The 17,428-nt window shown below is 48.3% G+C and overlaps 1 long non-coding RNA gene across 2 annotated transcripts in view; it reads left to right on the top strand.

Annotated features, from left to right (window-relative positions):
- LOC135896423 (uncharacterized) overlaps positions 1–17,428 on the top strand; it is a 657,092-nt gene that overhangs the window by 637,467 nt on the left and 2,197 nt on the right. For both annotated transcript variants that reach the window (XR_011513927.1, XR_011513926.1), the window contains one exon: positions 3,665–3,767. This is a non-coding gene — a long non-coding RNA (uncharacterized lncRNA). The remainder of the gene's footprint in view (positions 1–3,664; positions 3,768–17,428) is intronic.

Below are 17,428 nucleotides of genomic sequence, written 5' to 3'. Positions count from 1 at the left end.
AATTCTTTTTTCGGATAGCGGTTGGTCGTGCAGTTGGTCAAGTTGGTGGCAAAGGCATGCGAATTACTGTGCGTCCAATAAACTGGGTAGCGAAACCCACTACACGTCGCTCACATCTCTGGAGACCTTCTAACCATGGCCACCCGGGCAGCGCCCGTGCTATCGGTGCCACGACAGCAGTGCGCCGAAAACGGTGGCAGCGGCGACGGCGGAAACGCCCCTTGAGTTGAGTGGCCGTGTATTTGCTATCGCAGCGAAAAAAAAATGAAAGAGAACAAATGCGATTCCAAAGCGCTGTCAACAGCCTTGAAAAATATTCTTGGGGACAGGGGTCCCCCGCCGTGGTTGCTTAAGTGCCTTTGGTGTTGCGCTGCTAAGCACGAGGTCGCGGGATCTATTCCCGGCCACGGCGGCCGCGGTTCGATGGGGGCGAAATGCAAAAACGCCCATGCACTTAGATTTAGGTGCAGGTCAGAGAATGGGGTTCTTAATGGTCCTAAAATAATGGGTCAAAATTAATCCGCAGTCCCCTACTACGGCGTGCCTCATAATCAGATCGTGGCTTTGGCGCGTAAAACCCCATAGTTTATATATATATATATATATATTTAGACAGGGGTTACAGTACTGACCTATTAGCGAATGAACAGAAAGTATCCGGCCTATTTTACCAAAAATATTAATTTTCTATAAATAAGTCCCATTAATTTCATTTTTTTTCTGTTAAGCTGCCTTTGGTGTATGAAGGGGTACCGCTCTTTTGCACTCACTGTGGTCCTGAGACTTCCTTTTTAATGAACTACAGCACTCATGCGGTCTAGCTGGTACATATCTGTTTAATGTGTAGCTCATACCGTCACGTAGAAAAGTACACGTCAGACGCACATATACCTTATATATGCATAATATGTCAGTACAGTGGAAAGAAAGAAACAAACAAACAAAGGAAGGAAGGCAGGAAGGAAGGAAGGAAGGAAAAAAATCAGTTTTACAGCACAAGGAACCAATTAATTCTCGGACATAGTTCATCGTAAAGAAGAATATGAAACATAGCGTACAGCAATCGTGCTGTAATAATAATAATTAAAAAAAAAGCAAACAAGACGAATACCGCTGACTGAAGTAAAACCAGATAGGCCGGCAGTAGTGATTCCTCAGTACTCGCAATGCTCACCGACCGTCGGCTGGATTCCGGATGTGGCGGAGAAAAAGCCTGCCCCCGCTGACGCAGCAGCGCTCAAATCGAAAGTTGCTTTAATGATCTTTTTTGTGTATGTGTGTGCGACCAATAAAAAAAAAGCATAAAGAAGGAAAAGCGACAGGACATAAGCAATAATCTAAAGAAACAAATCGCTTCTGTCTACTTATCGATCTCCCAGGTTGATATGTCGACGAAGGGCAGTGAAGGGTGGACGCAACTACGACGGTGAGCAATGATAGATAAGTGAAAGAAATTAGGAAAATAAAGAGTGAACGCAGGAAAAAAAACGAAAGAATGAAGGAAAGAAAGAAGAAAGAAAGAGGACATTAAAACGAACGGAAAGAGGAAAACTACCAAGAACGAGACCAGCGCTGACGCGCGTATTTTATCTTTCTTTCTTTCTTTCTCTCTCTTTTTTTTTCTCCTTTCTCACCTTATTCCATTCCTCGGGGTGGCGTCTTGTAGGAGCGAACGCTTCTGGCTTCTCAAGCCTCCCCGAGCCACCTCTTGCATCGTTTTTGCTTTTCTATCATTCGATCTGGTCTTATAAGAGGCTGACCTTTCTTTCATCGCCGCGTGCTGATACAGTGCCGTCCTCTCCTTTTCAGCGGCTACGTGCGAGACGCCTGGGGTCGCGCTCGCAAGGCTAAGACAAAACTCGCAAGCGCAAATTAAACGACAAACGCCTGGCTAGGAATGAAGAAATGCCTCTTCAATAATAAGAACAAAAAAAAATGTATCGGATTGAGCGTGCAAGAAGGGACGAAAAAAAAAAACGTAAGATAATGACACTAGGAGGAAAGTAAAATCGGGGCTTTTAGCTACGGGGGGGTCGAGCTTTTTTTTTTCTCCTCTCTTATCTTTCTCTTCACCTTTTCTTTTTCCTTTTAATTCTTCTTGCGCAGTCACTCCCTGCACCACGCCCTTCCCTCCTCCTCGTCTACTGCACCCTCCTCTCCCACTCGCACACCCACACATACCAACCACGCCGCCTTGGAAAGCACGAAGTAATGCATAAACACCGGCATGTGTGCATACATCTATAAGGCCCCTAGGAAGGGTGCTTGACAGCATTACTCAGAAGCGAGGAGGCAGGCAGGATGAATGCAAATAAGTAAAGGTGAACAAGAAATTGTTAAAATGTATATGCAGCAAGGGGGAAGTAACGATGCAGATAAAGAGAAGGAGAAAGAAAGAAAACGCGACGAAAACGAAGGCAAATCAAAGCTTACGCTGGCTACGCGCTTCCTCTTACTGTGTTTATACATTGGCATACTTGCTTCATTTTACTTTGTATCTGAGAGGAAAACGCGTGCGCGAAGGCAAAGTGCAATAAACCGAATGTAAAAAAAAGATACTAATTCAAGTGAAAAAAAATGAAATAGAAGAAATGTTTCAACCAATGCGCAGATCACAAAAAAAAAAAACACACGCATTTTTTATTTTCTTTGCATGAACCCTAGCCGGTTCTTTTTTCGTTTCTTCTTTCTTTCTTTTTTTTTTTTGCTCTCCCGACTGTGTTAGCGTCTGAGAAACAAATAAAAGCTTTATGCGGGGGCAGTGCAACGAAAAGCAAGGAACGGAGGAGATCCGATGTGCAAACCGGGAGGAGCAACCGACTCGCACGGGGTGTAGATGGGACCCGAAGCTGAGAACGTTCCCCAGGGTTCAAAAATGAAAAAAAAAAGAGAAAAAGGACGAAAAAAAAATGGCGAGCCCAGGAGAGCAGTGGGAAAACAAGTTTTAATAGTGATGCGAAACAAGCGACTGAAAAGGAAAATTAAAAAGAAAAGACAGAAAAGGGCGAAAGGAAGGTGGCTCTCCGGAGGCTGTTTAGTGCCTGATGATGCCTCAAGAGTAAAGGACTTTTAATTTTTGCAGCCGAATACCGTGTCACTTCTCCGCGGACGAGAACAACTCGACAGCCCGCTCTGTATCAGCCAATAAAAGCAAGCAAATGGAACCGAAATTGCGCAGAGGTCGGCCGTTTTGCTTGCTTTCAATTAAAGCGAGAGAAGAAAGCGTCACGGCACTGCTCGTTCTTTTCTGCATTTGCTTTTTGTTTTCTTTCCAGCTCTTTGTTTTGGTTTATTTTTAGAACGCGGGCAACGAATAACAAAGAACACGTGAACTCGCTCGGTGAAAGCTCGGCGCGGCTAAGATAACCGAGAATCCCTTCGCACTCTCCTCCGCTGGTTCTCCTTTTGTGTACACGATTGCCTTTAGGCAGTGTTTCTTTTTTTTTCTTGGATTTTTTTTACTTTGAATGGTAGGGCTTTCTTTCGTTTGTCGCCGAGCTTTTCAATCTCGGGACGGTTCTCGTTCGCTTGCACAGATAAAAATGATTTCGACTTTTTTCACCGTGCATAAAATGACGGTGGAAACAAGAAGCGTCCGCTTCCATCTATCACTTGCCGTACAGCTCTCACTCTTGCTTTATTCTTCTTCTTTTTTCTTTTTCAGGCGAAGTCCAAGTTCGATTTTACGCAACCTCTTTGGTGGGTCCTACGAGCGTTCAGGCATAATTAAGGGTTGCCCGATATCACCCCGAGTCAGAGATCTTCAGGTGAGTATATGTGGTCGTCTCTTCGTCTTTATGTTCAGGCAGTCTGCGATGGCTTAATCGGGTTCCCTTTGTTATGAATGATAAATAAATATTAATCAAAGAATGCTGGGGTTTTACGTGCCAAAATCACGATCTGATTATGAGGCATGCCGTAGTGGGGAACCCCGGATTAATTTTGACCACCTGGTGTTTCTAAACGGCCACATAAATCTATCGCTATATGAGCGTTCTACCATTTGGCCGCAGTCTAAATGCAGTCCCGGCGGCCGTGATACGCGCCCACGACTTTGTGGTTAGCAGCGCAGCGCCAAAGCCGCTAAGGCTTGCTGTGGTATTAAAGAAAAAGTAGGAAAATGAATAAGAGATAGAGGTGGGGGCTTCAAGTGGAAAATATACAATTGACCACGGGTAAATTTATGTAACATGTGGGTTTTGGGCTTCACTCACTTTGTATTGAACTCAATGCTATCAAAGCCAACGGGCAATAAAGTCAAGAAAAGCATAGGGACAGTCAGCAATGTTTGACATCTAAATATAGAAAATAATGAGGAAAAGAGGAAATTAAGGTTGATAAAAAAGATAATTTTTCGCCGGTGGGAGAGGAACCCACAACCTACGCGTTACCCGTGCGTTCCGCTGCCAGTTGTGCTTCGGCGACAGGCCTCAGGTGGTGGTGGTGGTGGTGGTGAATTTCAGCAACAGGAGGGTGTAGCCTGGCGATCAAGGCCGGCAATAGCTCCGCCCGAGCGTCCCACACAATGCGCTGAAGGGTTTCGCCATATGTCCATCAAACCAGTCTCTCTCAGAAAATCGATAAGGAGTCGTGAAGTTTCTTTGCGGACTATAGCTGATCCCTCGGCAAATATAAGGTGTTGCAGGCGTGCATGCGGAAGGTCCTTTTTTTTTTGCAGAGTCTTCAGGAGAGCAACCCTTTCATCTTGAAATTGCTGGCAGGACCGCAAGAAGTCGTCAATGTCTCCTGTCTCGTTGCATGCCATACGGTTCGGAGAATTGATTCGTCCCGTCTTAAATAACCAGGCCGGTGTATAAGCAGACCCTGTCCTCATTCGATATAGAAGTGAGGCTTCCTCTCGGTGCAATCTCTTGGTTACGCAGGGCATATGCGGGGGAACCCAAAGCGACGCAAAGTGATTTCGAATGTCAGATTTTTGCAATTGATTACTCTTTGGAACCTTGATTTTGGGAGGATGGTAGAGCGCTGCGTATGCAAGTGCATCAGCTTTTTCGTTTCCTGAGATACCAATGTGGGAGGGAATCCACTGAAACTTTACTCTGAAGCCTCTGTTGTTGAGTTCTTTCACGATGGCTAGTGATAAGCGTGGGAACTTGAGGGATGGCAGACCACGGTGTACTTGCAGCGCGGCCTTTGAGTCCGTAAGGACAACGACATTCTGCGGAGGCAAAGTCTTTAATTTGCGCAGAACAGAAGCTATTGCTATGCCTTCCACAACTGTCGAAGAGGCTATACAGTCCAGATGGCCAGGCCACGCCCACGTCCCTATCACGTCCACTATCTTAGGTATTTATGCGTACTAGATTCAGTCCTGGGAGTGCCAGCCGGTGCCACTTAGCGCCATGACGGGGGGATGGATTGGATTTAAGGCCTGTGGACGTTATAAAGTCATGATGAACAAACACTGTTTCCGTTCTTGCTGTTTGTATATGAACTGCCATTTGAATTTCGCAGCCCACTGCATAGATGCAATTGCGCAAAGCAAACGTATAACGCTCTCCAATCTTAATTAAGAGAAACTTCGCCCCAGGAGCTCCTATCTCAGTATACGGGGGCGGAGAGATAATATTGTTACGGTGAAGTGAAGGAAGACGTTGAATTGGACTAGAGAAAGACGAAGTCTGGCGGTTGCCTGAACGCTATATCCATCATTTGTAAATATAAGTTATTTTACACTCGTGGGCCTGCTTTCTTCCCGCAACATTTTGGTGGAAGGTGCGGGGTAACACCACGGAACTTCGCAGCGGACGTCATCTACCTGCTGCCACAATGGCAAATCAACCGACACAAGCGACAACGCCTCGGCAGCCCGTGCCCACGGTCATCCTCACTCACCCACGGGACCCGGGAACATTTTGTGGCACGGACAACGTCGACGTCGAGGACTGGCTTACGATGTACGAGCGAGTGTGCGACAACAACAGGTGGGATCCTACAATGATGCTTGCAAACGTAATATTTTATCTGAAGGGAACTGCGAAGCAATGGTATGACACACATGAAGCTGACCTAACGAGCTGGGATGTTTGCAAAGAAAAAATGCGAGACCTGTTCGGCAGACCTGTCGGTCGTCAGCTGGCAGCTAAAAAAGAACTTGCGTGCCGCGCTCAGACGTCCACAGAATCCTATGTCGTGTACATACAGGATGTGCTGGCCCTCTGTCGCAAGGCTGATGACAACATGACCGAGGCAGACAAGATTGGCCATATATTGAAAGGTATTGCAGACGATGCCTTCAATCTCTTGATGTGTAAGGATTGTGCCACTGTGGATGCAATTATTAAGGAGTGCCGGCGCTTCGAACAAGCGAAGGGCCGCCGCGTCACTCAAACTTTCGACCGGTTGCCCAATACCGCCGCGACATCTTCTTGCGAAGACCCGCCGCGGTTCGTTCAGCCCGCAGGACCGGAAGAAATAACGCGCATCGTTCGCCGTGAGCTTGAGGCCATGGCCCCGGCTCCCGTTCGTTCAGACTGTCGGGAAAGCGTACCCGCTATCTCCCTTATACAAGCGGTCGTTCGGGAGGAAATAGCAAGTTTGGACATTCCATCTCTCTGCTCAGTCCGCCATACCAACACCTACCAAATTTCTCCGACCGCTCGCTCCCGGACGCAAAGCTTTCCACCACTCCGTCGCAACCCAGCTGAATGGCGCACAGCGGATGATAAACCCATCTGTTTTAATTGTTCCGGTATTGGACACATCGCCCGTCATTGCCGCAACCACTGGTCGTCGCCTCCTCGGTGGTCGTCTCCGAGTCACTACAGCCAAGTACCCGACAATCGCACTTTCTCGCCCTATACGCCGACTAGGAACATCAACGCCGACAGTGCTCCACCAAGATCCAGCCGATCCCCGTCTCCGCAAGGTCGTAGGTCCCGTTCGCCTCTCGTTCACCGCTCTTCGTCCCCTTCTGCAACCGGTCGCTTCGCTTCGGGAAACTAGGCGGTGCAGCTCCCGGAGGTGAAGCTGCAACTCCGACCCGGCCCACAAATCCTCTATTGACCCTGCCTACATGTGGAAACCTGCTGGACATTGAAGTCGATGGCGTTCCTGTTAGATCTCTCGTTGATACAGGAGCGCAGCTTTCAGTTATGAGCGCTGCTCTCCGCCGCCGGCTCAAAAAGGTTCTGACCCCCGCCGTACCGTGCACCGTGCGAGTCGCCGATGGGAGTACGTCACCTGTCCTTGGAATGTGCACAGCACGTGTGACCATTGGGGGCCATTATACCGTTGTTCTATTTATCGTCCTTGAACACTGCCCACACGACCTAATTCTCGGCCTCGACTTCCTTTCGAAACACTCTGCCCAAATTGACTGCTCCGCAGGTGTTGTACAGTTGGACCTGCCGCTTCCTGCCGACGCAACCACTTGTGCTCCACACCGCTTATGTGCTGCTGAATTTGCAAGGCTGTCTCCACAGGCTGCTACAAATGTCCTGCTGACGCCCTGTCCTCCCGTACCTGATGGCGAGTACGTCCTGTCGCCGCTTACTGACGTGGTTTTGTCGCGTAATATTGCCCTACCGAGCACCTTAATTCGGATCCGCGAAAACTGCGCTCGCGTGCCCATCCTCAATTTTGGGTTCTCGTCACATGTTTTGCCACACGGTATCGCCATAGCGCATATCACTCCTTTGGAAGAATTTCAGATTTCTTTTTTGACCTCTGAATCCTTCCTCAGTACGAACGGACCTTTGTCATCCACTCCTTCGTACTCGACGCCTGCGGACGATGTTTCTAAGATGATCGCCCCCGACCTTCCTTCCGAGCAAACAACAGCTCTTCGTCATCTCCTGTCATCCTATCGGGACATCTTTGATTTGGACGACCGTCCACTTGGCCAGACATCTGTTGTCACGCATCGCATCAACACCGGTGACGCCAGCCCCATTCATAGGCGGCCATATCGTGTCTCGGCAACAGAAAGGGCCATCATACAGAAAGAAGTAGACAGGATGATCGACAAGGACATCATTGAACCCTCCAGTAGCCCGTGGGCATCACCGGTTGTCTTAGTAAAGAAAAAAGATAACTCGTGGCGCTTCTGCGTTGACTACCGTCACCTCAACCGGATAACAAAGAAGGATGTTTATCCCTTGCCTCGCATTGATGACGCTCTTGACTGCCTTCACGGATCCCAATACTTTTCATCAATTGACCTCCGCTCCGGCTATTGGCAGATTAGCGTCGATGAGATGGACCGCGAGAAAACCGCCTTTGTCACACCGGACGGTCTGTACCAATTTAAAGTCATGCCCTTTGGATTATGCAATGCGCCAGCTACATTCGAGCGCATGATGGACTCTCTCTTGCGCGGCTTGAAGTGGTCTACATGCCTGTGTTACCTCGACGATGTGATTGTGTTTTCGCCGAACTTTGAGAGCCACCTGCGGCGCCTCACAACCATACTCTCCGTGTTTCGCAGGGCTGGCCTTCAGCTAAACTCCTCCAAGTGCCATTTCGGTCGCCGTGAAATTAACATGCTTGGTCATCTCGTCAACGCCGCCGGAATCCAACCTGATCCACAGAAAGTTCACGCCGTGCGAAATTTTCCTGTACCTTGTTCAACGAACGATGTCCGTAGTTTTCTGGGCTTATGCTCTTATTTTCGGCGATTTGTGAAAAATTTTGCGGACATCGCTCACCCTCTCACTGACCTTCTTAAGAAAGACGCCTCTTTCTCTTGGGGACCGCTACAGGAGAAAGCCTTCTCTACCCTGATTGAGCGGCTTACCACTTCCCCGATTCTCTCCCACTTTGACCCTTCTGCGCCCACTGAAGTACGAACTGACGCGAGCGGTCATGGCATCGGCGCTGTCCTCGCTCAGCGTCAACAGGGCCAAGACCGTGTCATCGCTTACGCTAGCCGCCGCCTTTCCACGCCCGAGCGAAATTACTCCATTACTGAGAGAGAATGTCTCGCGCTCGTATGGGCGGTCGCGAAATTTCGCCCGTACCTTTTCGGTCGGAGCTTCTGCGTTGTCACCGACCATCACGCCCTCTGCTGGCTCTCCTCTTTGAAGGACCCAACTGGACGACTTGCACGTTGGGCATTGCGCCTACAAGAATATACATTTTCTATTATATATAAGTCAGGACGCCTGCATAAAGACGCTGACTGCCTGTCCCGCAATCCCGTGGATCAACCGGACGATACCGATGCAGACTCGGACATCAGTATTCTGTCCCTCTCCGGCTTCCTCCACATTGGCGACGAGCAGCGCAAGGATCCTGTTCTTCGAACACTTATGGAACGCCTAAGCTCCTCGCCCAATCACCCGTCCCTTCGGATGTTCACCTTGCGCGATGGAACTTTATACCGTCGTAGCGTTCGTCCTGACGGCCCGCAGCTCCTCCTAGTCGTCCCCAAGCACCTTCGACTCACCGTGCTCCAGCAACTTCATGACGCTCCTACTGCTGGACATCTGGGCGTCACTCGTACTTACGACCACCTGCGGCGCCGCTTCTTCTGGCCTGGCATTTATCGCTCTGTGCGCCGTTATGTCGCTTCTTGCGACCTGTGTCAGCGCCGGAAGACGCCTGCTATGCCTCCCGCTGGTTTGCTTCAACCCATTGATATACCTACAGAGCCCTTCTTCCGTGTGGGCCTCGACCTCCTTGGTCCGTTTCCAATTTCCATCAAAGGAAACAAATGGATTGCTGTAGCAACCGATTATGCCACTAGATATGCCATCGCACGAGCCCTGCCAACCAGCTGCGCTACAGATGTCGCCGACTTCTTACTAAAAGACGTCATCCTGCACCACGGCGCCCCTCGCCAGTTGCTGACGGATCGCGGCCGCTACTTTCTATCGAAGGTCGTTGATGATCTGCTCCGCTCCTGTTCTACAGAACATCGGATTGCTACCGCGTACCACCCTCAAACGAACGGCCTCACCGAGCGACTCAACCGCACACTCACTGAAATGCTCGCCATGTACGTTTCCAACGATCACCGCGACTGGGACGTCGCTTTACCATACGTCACTTTCGCATACAACTCGTCCCGTCACGACACTGCCGGATTTTCACCATTTTTCCTTTTGTACGGCCGCGACCCCACCTTGCCTTTTGACACGTTGCTACCTTCCGCAGTACAGTCACCCAGCACTGCTTGCGCTCGCGATGCTATTGACTTAGCCGCCCAGGCCCGAGATGTCGCCCGTCATCGCCTCACAATCTCGCAAGCTTCTCAAAAGCGACGCTACGACCTTCGGCACCGAGACCACCATTTTTCACCTGGTTCCCTTGTCCTTCTCTGGACGCCTTCACGTCGTGTCGGCTTGTCGGAAAAATTACTGTCCCGTTTTTCTGGTCCGTACCAAATCTTACGCCAACTGTCCGACGTGACCTACGAGATCGCCCCACTCGGTCAGCCTTCCGTACCTCCCAACTTAACCAGTGATGTTGTTCACGTCACCAGGCTCAAGCCCTATGTCCCCCCAATAAGTGAGGCTGTTTAACTTGCACCGGGACGGAGCTCCCCCACCGGGAGGGTGATGTTACGGTGAAGTGAAGGAAGACGTTGAATTGGACTAGAGAAAGACGAAGTCTGGCGGTTGCCTGAACGCTATATCCATCATTTGTAAATATAAGTTATTTTACACTCGTGGGCCTGCTTTCTTCCCGCAACAATATTATTCGGCATTTACTGTACAGAATGCGATAAGGTTCGCAGCATTGAAAATAAAAATAAAAGAAAGCTTGAAATGTACCGACTCTAGAAGTAGAGTTTCGATTGAGGCTATCAATATATTTACAAAAAATAGTTGGACATCGCAGAAAATTATGTAAGCTGAAACACAGTGTTTTGCAATTCTGTAACTCAGCATTAACAGTAATAAAAAAAATATAAGAATTGTGTAAAGGGCCCCATTGAGACATCTATAGCGCACATAATTGACGTATTATACAAGGTTTTAAAGTGTATCACTAATTTGTCTGTGGGACTTTTGCAATTCTCTCTTGAGCATTGCAACAACTTCAAGTAAACTTTAAAGTCAGATTTGGAAACATGTTTATTTTAGATGCTCTAATATTTGCAGTCTACAGAACTGCAATATCCGTTTCTGATTTCGGATCTGTGAACTGAGTGTTTCAATTCGTTTCTTTTTATTTGTTTGTATTTATAGCTTACCAATTTCTAAACCGTATCGTAAAATAGAGGGTGCTGAATGAAAATTCTGCGTCCTACGAGCCGTCATAATTTAGGTTTAGCAGTGGAAGGTTAAAGATGCTGCTAAAATGAAGGCTCAGCAAAGAATAGCTGGCGCAGAAATGTTCATTACCTGCCGAAAGGGCTCTGAAACGTCATATCACCACTTAAATGTTTCATCACATAGAAATCGAATCTACAGAAATTGAATAAAGAATAGAAATCGATTCTTCCCCGGCAGCTCCGAGAAGACCGTACCAGAGCCATCGGCAGGTTGCCATTTTTTATTCCTTTTAGAATGGGACATTCTCCGACTATTGAAAGTAATCAGTTTGTTTGGCATAACAATGCACATTTAGTGCGTAAATGTCACTTTGTCTGGATGAGTTTTCGCCGTTTTGTGACGTCGCATGACAGACCGGTGAAGTGTGTGCGGCCCTAAAACTTTTGATGCTTTCCAAGTCAGTTTACCAACGCGCCCAACAAATGACAATGATGAAATTTATTTGTATTACATCGGGCTCTTTTCTGTGTTCCTTCTGTGGCTCTTTTCTGTGTTCCTTGTTCGCTGGCGCTAAATATACTTTCCAAATCAGTTTACCAACGCGCCGAACAAATGGCAATGCTGAAAACTTTAGACTTTTGCAGGGTTTTCTCACAATGCCAAGTTGCCATATCTTCTCAAGAATAACTTGAGAAGACTGGGCCAAGGCGGTAGCCTTGGCCCAGTAGCTCTGTAGTAAAGTGGTGGCCCAGCGGTCGAAGCGGACTCCTAAGTTTCGCCTAGTTAATCCTGCCTTAACCGTGCTGGATAACATCCCTTAGGGTGGCTCAGCGGCTATAATGTTGAACTGCTGGGGATGCTGTCGCGGGTTCGAGTGCCGTCTACGACAGACTCATTGCGGTGGGACCAAAATGCAAAAAAAAGAAAAGAAAACGCTCGTGTGCAGCACTTCGGGTTCACGTTAAGAACTCCAGGGAGTCAAAATTGATCCGGAGCCCTCGATTTACTGCATGCCTCGTGCGCAGATTTAGGGACGTTAAGCCCCGCAATTTAATTGAGTGTCGGCTCAAAGCAGCGTCGGTTTTTTTTTCATTCGTCCATTCGCTGTCCTTTGAGAAACGGTTCCTTTGTTTCTGGAAGGAACGGCTGTTCACAGGCCGGAAAACTGCAGCAAAGGATGAGCAGAACAAGATAAAAAGCGCGTATTTCCTCGCGATCCGGCGCCTTTCAAGGGTATTGCAGATGCGCCATGCATCGCGCAGCGCTTGAATGCGCATCAAGCTTTCGGAGCACTGCACCACTCGGCCCCCCTGCATCTGAAAGCAAGAGATGAGGGAAGAAGCGCAGCAGCACGAAATCAAGAGAAATGCACTCGATGGTCGCCTATAGTTTCTTCGCATCCGCACGCAAAGCCATTAGATGTATACCCCTCTTATTCTGTAAGGTTGGCCCGCGCGTATACCCCGAAATCACGCGCAAAGTTGGGGCCATTATGCTGCCTCCAGAGCGCATTCTGCTTCACCATTGGCGTGTGTAAAGATTGCCGTTCGCCGCCATGCGACGCGCCTTCCTAAACACACGCGCTCCCGTACAAATCCATTACGATGCGACTGCGTATGCAAAAAAAAAAGTATCGCGCCGAACAAATCGTGTTTGAACGAATCACGGGACAATTCTTTAAACAGCGATCACAATACGCTTGAGCGGCGCTTTGAAGAGTGCACCTCGGTGGTGGAGAAACGGTTTCTGCCTGGGTGAGTTTTGAATGTGATTCATGCGCCCAGCGCCTTCCTCGTGAAAACATATCAAACTCCATTCGTCCCATAGCCCGCTGTGCGAGAATACGTAGACACGAAAGCAAAACCAACCAGGCAGGACGCAGCACGCAATACCTTAATGGTTTCGGCGGGGTTCTTATTGATATTCGGCAAAATGCAGATGGGATGAAAATATACGTCTTTCGACCTGCTTAAAATCATAAGCTTTGCCTCGGACGCGTCTTCTTCGAAACACCGTCGAGAACTTTCAGGAGCAAAAGCCTCCCTGCTCGAACAGACAAAAAAAAAAGAAAGAAACAGTTAGACACAGTAGCAGCCTTTATATGCATCAGTGGCTCTTTATGAACTGAGAGCTATAAGAACTGACGACCAGAGATTGTATGAAACGCTCACGCGCGCGCACGCACACACGCACGCACACGCACACACACACACACACACGCACACACACGCACACAAAAACAACCCCAAACAGCAGCCTCTACATTCTGATGAACATTGGTGCCTATACTACTGGTTGTTGGGCATTATTAACGACAAAATGAATTCTACACTGGGTCTTTATGCTACCTCAAATAGACACCTACAAGAGTAAGCGACACAATCAAAACAGATTTAGAATTATGGTTGTGCCACGAAAATTATTATAACGCAATCTTTCCTTTCTTTTTCCAAATCGTCCCTTACAGTTTCGACCTTAATGCTTTCATGAACGACAGGATTAACTTCTTTAGCTCAAAATGTCTAGTTCTAGCTGCAAAAATTTCATGTGAATGTGCCAGCAACCTGCCAGTCAGTGAGTGTTTGTACAGTCATTATAACTGTTACTGCATGTATTATGCTGCGACAGCCTTTAAATATCTGAAATGTAGCTTGCTCCGCCACTTTATTGGTTCTCTTCATTACGCCGTCATAGTGGTCATTGTTATTGTGACATCGTCGTCAGGCCACACCTTCTTCCCAGCTTCATCCTTCGGTATATGATGAGGAGATACCAAATTTTGCTCACCATCGTTACTGGGGATCGGACTAATGCCTTGGCGCAATGTGCAGTTGTGAGCTGGGCGCGCTAACCACTGAGAAAGAGAGACAGAGAAGGAAGAAAAAACAGTGATGTAAACCAGACGTGTTACCGGTATGCCACTCTACATAGGGCAAAGGAGGTTCAGGTATGAAAAGGAAGAAAGGAGAGAAAGACACTGATAATGTCGTTTCGTCCAGCGGTGCACATCGAAACAACGAAGTGATTTATTTTGATGAAATAGGCAATGTTGGAAGGTGTTGTGTCGCTGCAGGCTTCTCCTCTAATCACAGATTGTTCAATAAGCGAAGGATATTCACATGAGGTGTTATTGCTATAATGCGCGTACCGCTTTCAGACCTTGTGAGACATGTGTCCACTGTGCGAATACTTTTGCTCCCCGAGAATGACCTTCAATCTCTTCAATCCAGGTGATCTGGCGGGGTGCGGAGTAATCCGCGTTGGTCTTAATAGCGGGGACAGATGCAGAAGAGACTCCTCACACACGCAGCTGTCGCACGAGATGGTAACTCATGCTAGTGAGTCACGCGCCTTCGTATACGTCAGGAGGATGACGAAGGGAAATGAGCACCTTTCGGCCTCGCTGATTTGTGAAGGGCATTATGCGCCACGCGGACCGAGAGGGGTTGCGTCTTTACATGTATTTCAGAGGCCACCACAGACAACACTGTAGTGGGCGAAGGTGACGTTTTCAAAAGCTTTCAGACAGGTGTTTTATACGCAAACGGCTCACACTACTTATCCGTTGGTAACTGTATATAGTGTTCCTGGGCAGCGTACCTCACAGCATGCATGCACTATCTAACATGGGCTCATAATGTCTGCGCACGCTGCCTTGAGAGCCTTCAAGCAAAAGCAATATGCGTATGTCTTGGCTTGGCACGCCGCAACCCAACCAAAGAGCACAGTAGCAGAATCACGGCCTTGGCCACTCGACGTATACAGCTCCTGTGAATCTGTGCGAACTGATCTTCGCCTAATGACACTCCCACTACCTCTCAGCATTACTTCCAGGATTCCACCTGAACTGCGAGTTCTCAAAGCAGCTGCATGCCACGTCAGCATATTATCCTCAACCTTCCAGGCCACCGACATCCCCGACAAAAAAACTCCTTGGCCAATACCGAGACCATTGCCGAGGCTTCAAATACCTTGAATTAGGAAGCAGTGCCACATTTCTTCCATTGCCCTGAAATAGCTCGCCCTATCTCATATATTTACATCATATAGTGCGACTGTGCAAGTATATAGGGTGTCCCAGGTAACGTTAACCAATCTCTTCAACGAACAAAAATATATTTAACAATCACGGTGCAACATATGGTTTTAAGGCCTGAAGTGTTCAACTTTCAGAGGTGCTGTTCCAGAAGGCCAGAACACCTAGAATTGTATCTTGCATAATCTTTTTAAATTTATTTTTTTAACAACTTGGTTAACGTCAGCTGGGATACGCAGTGTAACCATGGTTCGGTCCCACCATCTGCCACAACGGCCGCGTTTCTTATCCAGCACCTCGACATTACCCAATTACTTCAATTGGACAAAATTCGACATCTGCGGCTGCTGAACTGCAATATAAAAAGAGTTTACACCCTTTGGGGCTTATCTTGTCTCCAAACAATAATCGTCATCTGCTTGCTTGCGCTTCCTCTCTTGGAAACTTGGCGCTCGCTACTTTCCTGTCGAGAATGCTGTATCAAGCTGATAACGCGCAAGGCGTCCGTGACTAGGAAGTACCGGGCTTGCAGCGTTAAAAAAGGAAATGCGGGCAAGACAGATGGCGATTATTGTTTGGGGACAAAATACAACCCAAAGGCTGTAAACGCTTTTTTAGGGTGTGGCCACAATACGGTAGACTGGCCGTTTTATCACAGCTCAGGTATCTCAGAAATGGACGGTGTTCTGCGGTACAAAATTAGCGTTACAGGTGCTAGAATTCATTTTTGAAGAAAGGATTCTACACATGCTCGTGTTAGAAATCTCAGAGCTTCGTGACAGGGCCCAGCGAAGTGGTCACACTATACGCATATGCTATACGTTTCAATGGGTGCCTGGTCACTGTGGCGTGATTAGCAACGAACTCGCTGATAATGAGGCAAGCCTGGCATTTACATTTCCTCCTGGTGAACTGGTAATACTTTCATCAAGACACTCATGCAGGACCTTACAATATTATGCAGAGATCATATTGAGAATACCCACATACACTTGCCTGTAATCGATGTAGATGGGAAATTCCGCATGCCCGATTGTTTAGCAGAGCGAAGTGTTATTGCTATATATAGGCCCAGGATTCGGTTGTGCTCCTTTCACTTGCCGCTACGCACACCTCAACGGCCGGTCAACTAGCCCTCACTGTGAACACTCTCCGATGCCTGAAATGCTGGAACACACATTAATGCGTTCGCAATCTTAGGGTGCGTCACGCACTTTGCGGGGGTTATGCATCTATCTTTCTTTTGTATCTATGTTTGTCTGTATGTAAGCGTTTTCCGGCGTACCTGGATCACTGCGTTAGTCCGTGGTCGAATGGGCAGCGCATCGGGCTGCTATGCTTAGGGAACAGGGTTCGAGTCCAGCCATTGGACCAACCTGCTCACTGAGTACACACGTGCCACACTTCTAAGCCGACATGGGTAAACCCCGTAGATGCGGCACTGGGTGGGTGCCGCTGTTCGAAGAAGCTCTTTGAAGTCGACTTGGAGCACTGGGTGTGTGCCACTCAATCTGTGCTGATCTTCAATGAATCTCTTTGATGCCAACTTGGGTAGCTGGGTATGTGCCAGAAGGTGTGTATGTGTGTGCTTCTCTTCATGAACGTCTTTGATGCAAACTTGGCTAACTAGGTAATTGCCACTGGGAATGTCATTGAGGAACACTTGTGATGTTGACACCTTCGATGTTGAACGGATTTGGACACATGTCACAAGGGTTCATCAAGGACAGCAACCCGATGCTTTAGCACGCTGCGCCACAAATGCAGTGGGTACGTGCCGCTTCTCAATGAACGTCTATCGGGCCAACGCTGTAGCGAGCGGTGCCCTGAACACACTGTGTATGTGTCACTCTTCAATGAACATTCCGTCGACTTCGGTCACTGAGTCTGTGCTACTAGGTGTGCGCCGAGCGAGAGAACAATTCTCACCGTTCGCAGGCACCGGTGCGCTACGCTTCCCGTCTCGGAGGCCACGAACGGAGTTCTCGGCAGTGCCACCAGATGGCGCAGCGTATCTAGAAATAAGCGCAAGTTCGAGGAGTCTGGTTGCCGCATTTGTTGCTGAACGCGTTTTTCAGCATTCGCTAGGATAAGCGCGCCATGAATTTCGGAGCTAGGCCACGCGCACGCTTCGCGGCGGCTCCGCTAGATGGCACCATGTTCTTAGGAAAGCGCGCAAGCGGAAACCCGCTGCAGCACACGCCTCATA

Source organism: Dermacentor albipictus, chromosome 4 (genome assembly GCF_038994185.2).
Source record: "Dermacentor albipictus isolate Rhodes 1998 colony chromosome 4, USDA_Dalb.pri_finalv2, whole genome shotgun sequence".
Taxonomy (NCBI): Eukaryota; Metazoa; Arthropoda; class Arachnida; order Ixodida; family Ixodidae; genus Dermacentor; species Dermacentor albipictus.
Note: the sequence above shows the minus strand (reverse complement) of the source record. Positions and strands in the feature narration are given on the sequence as shown.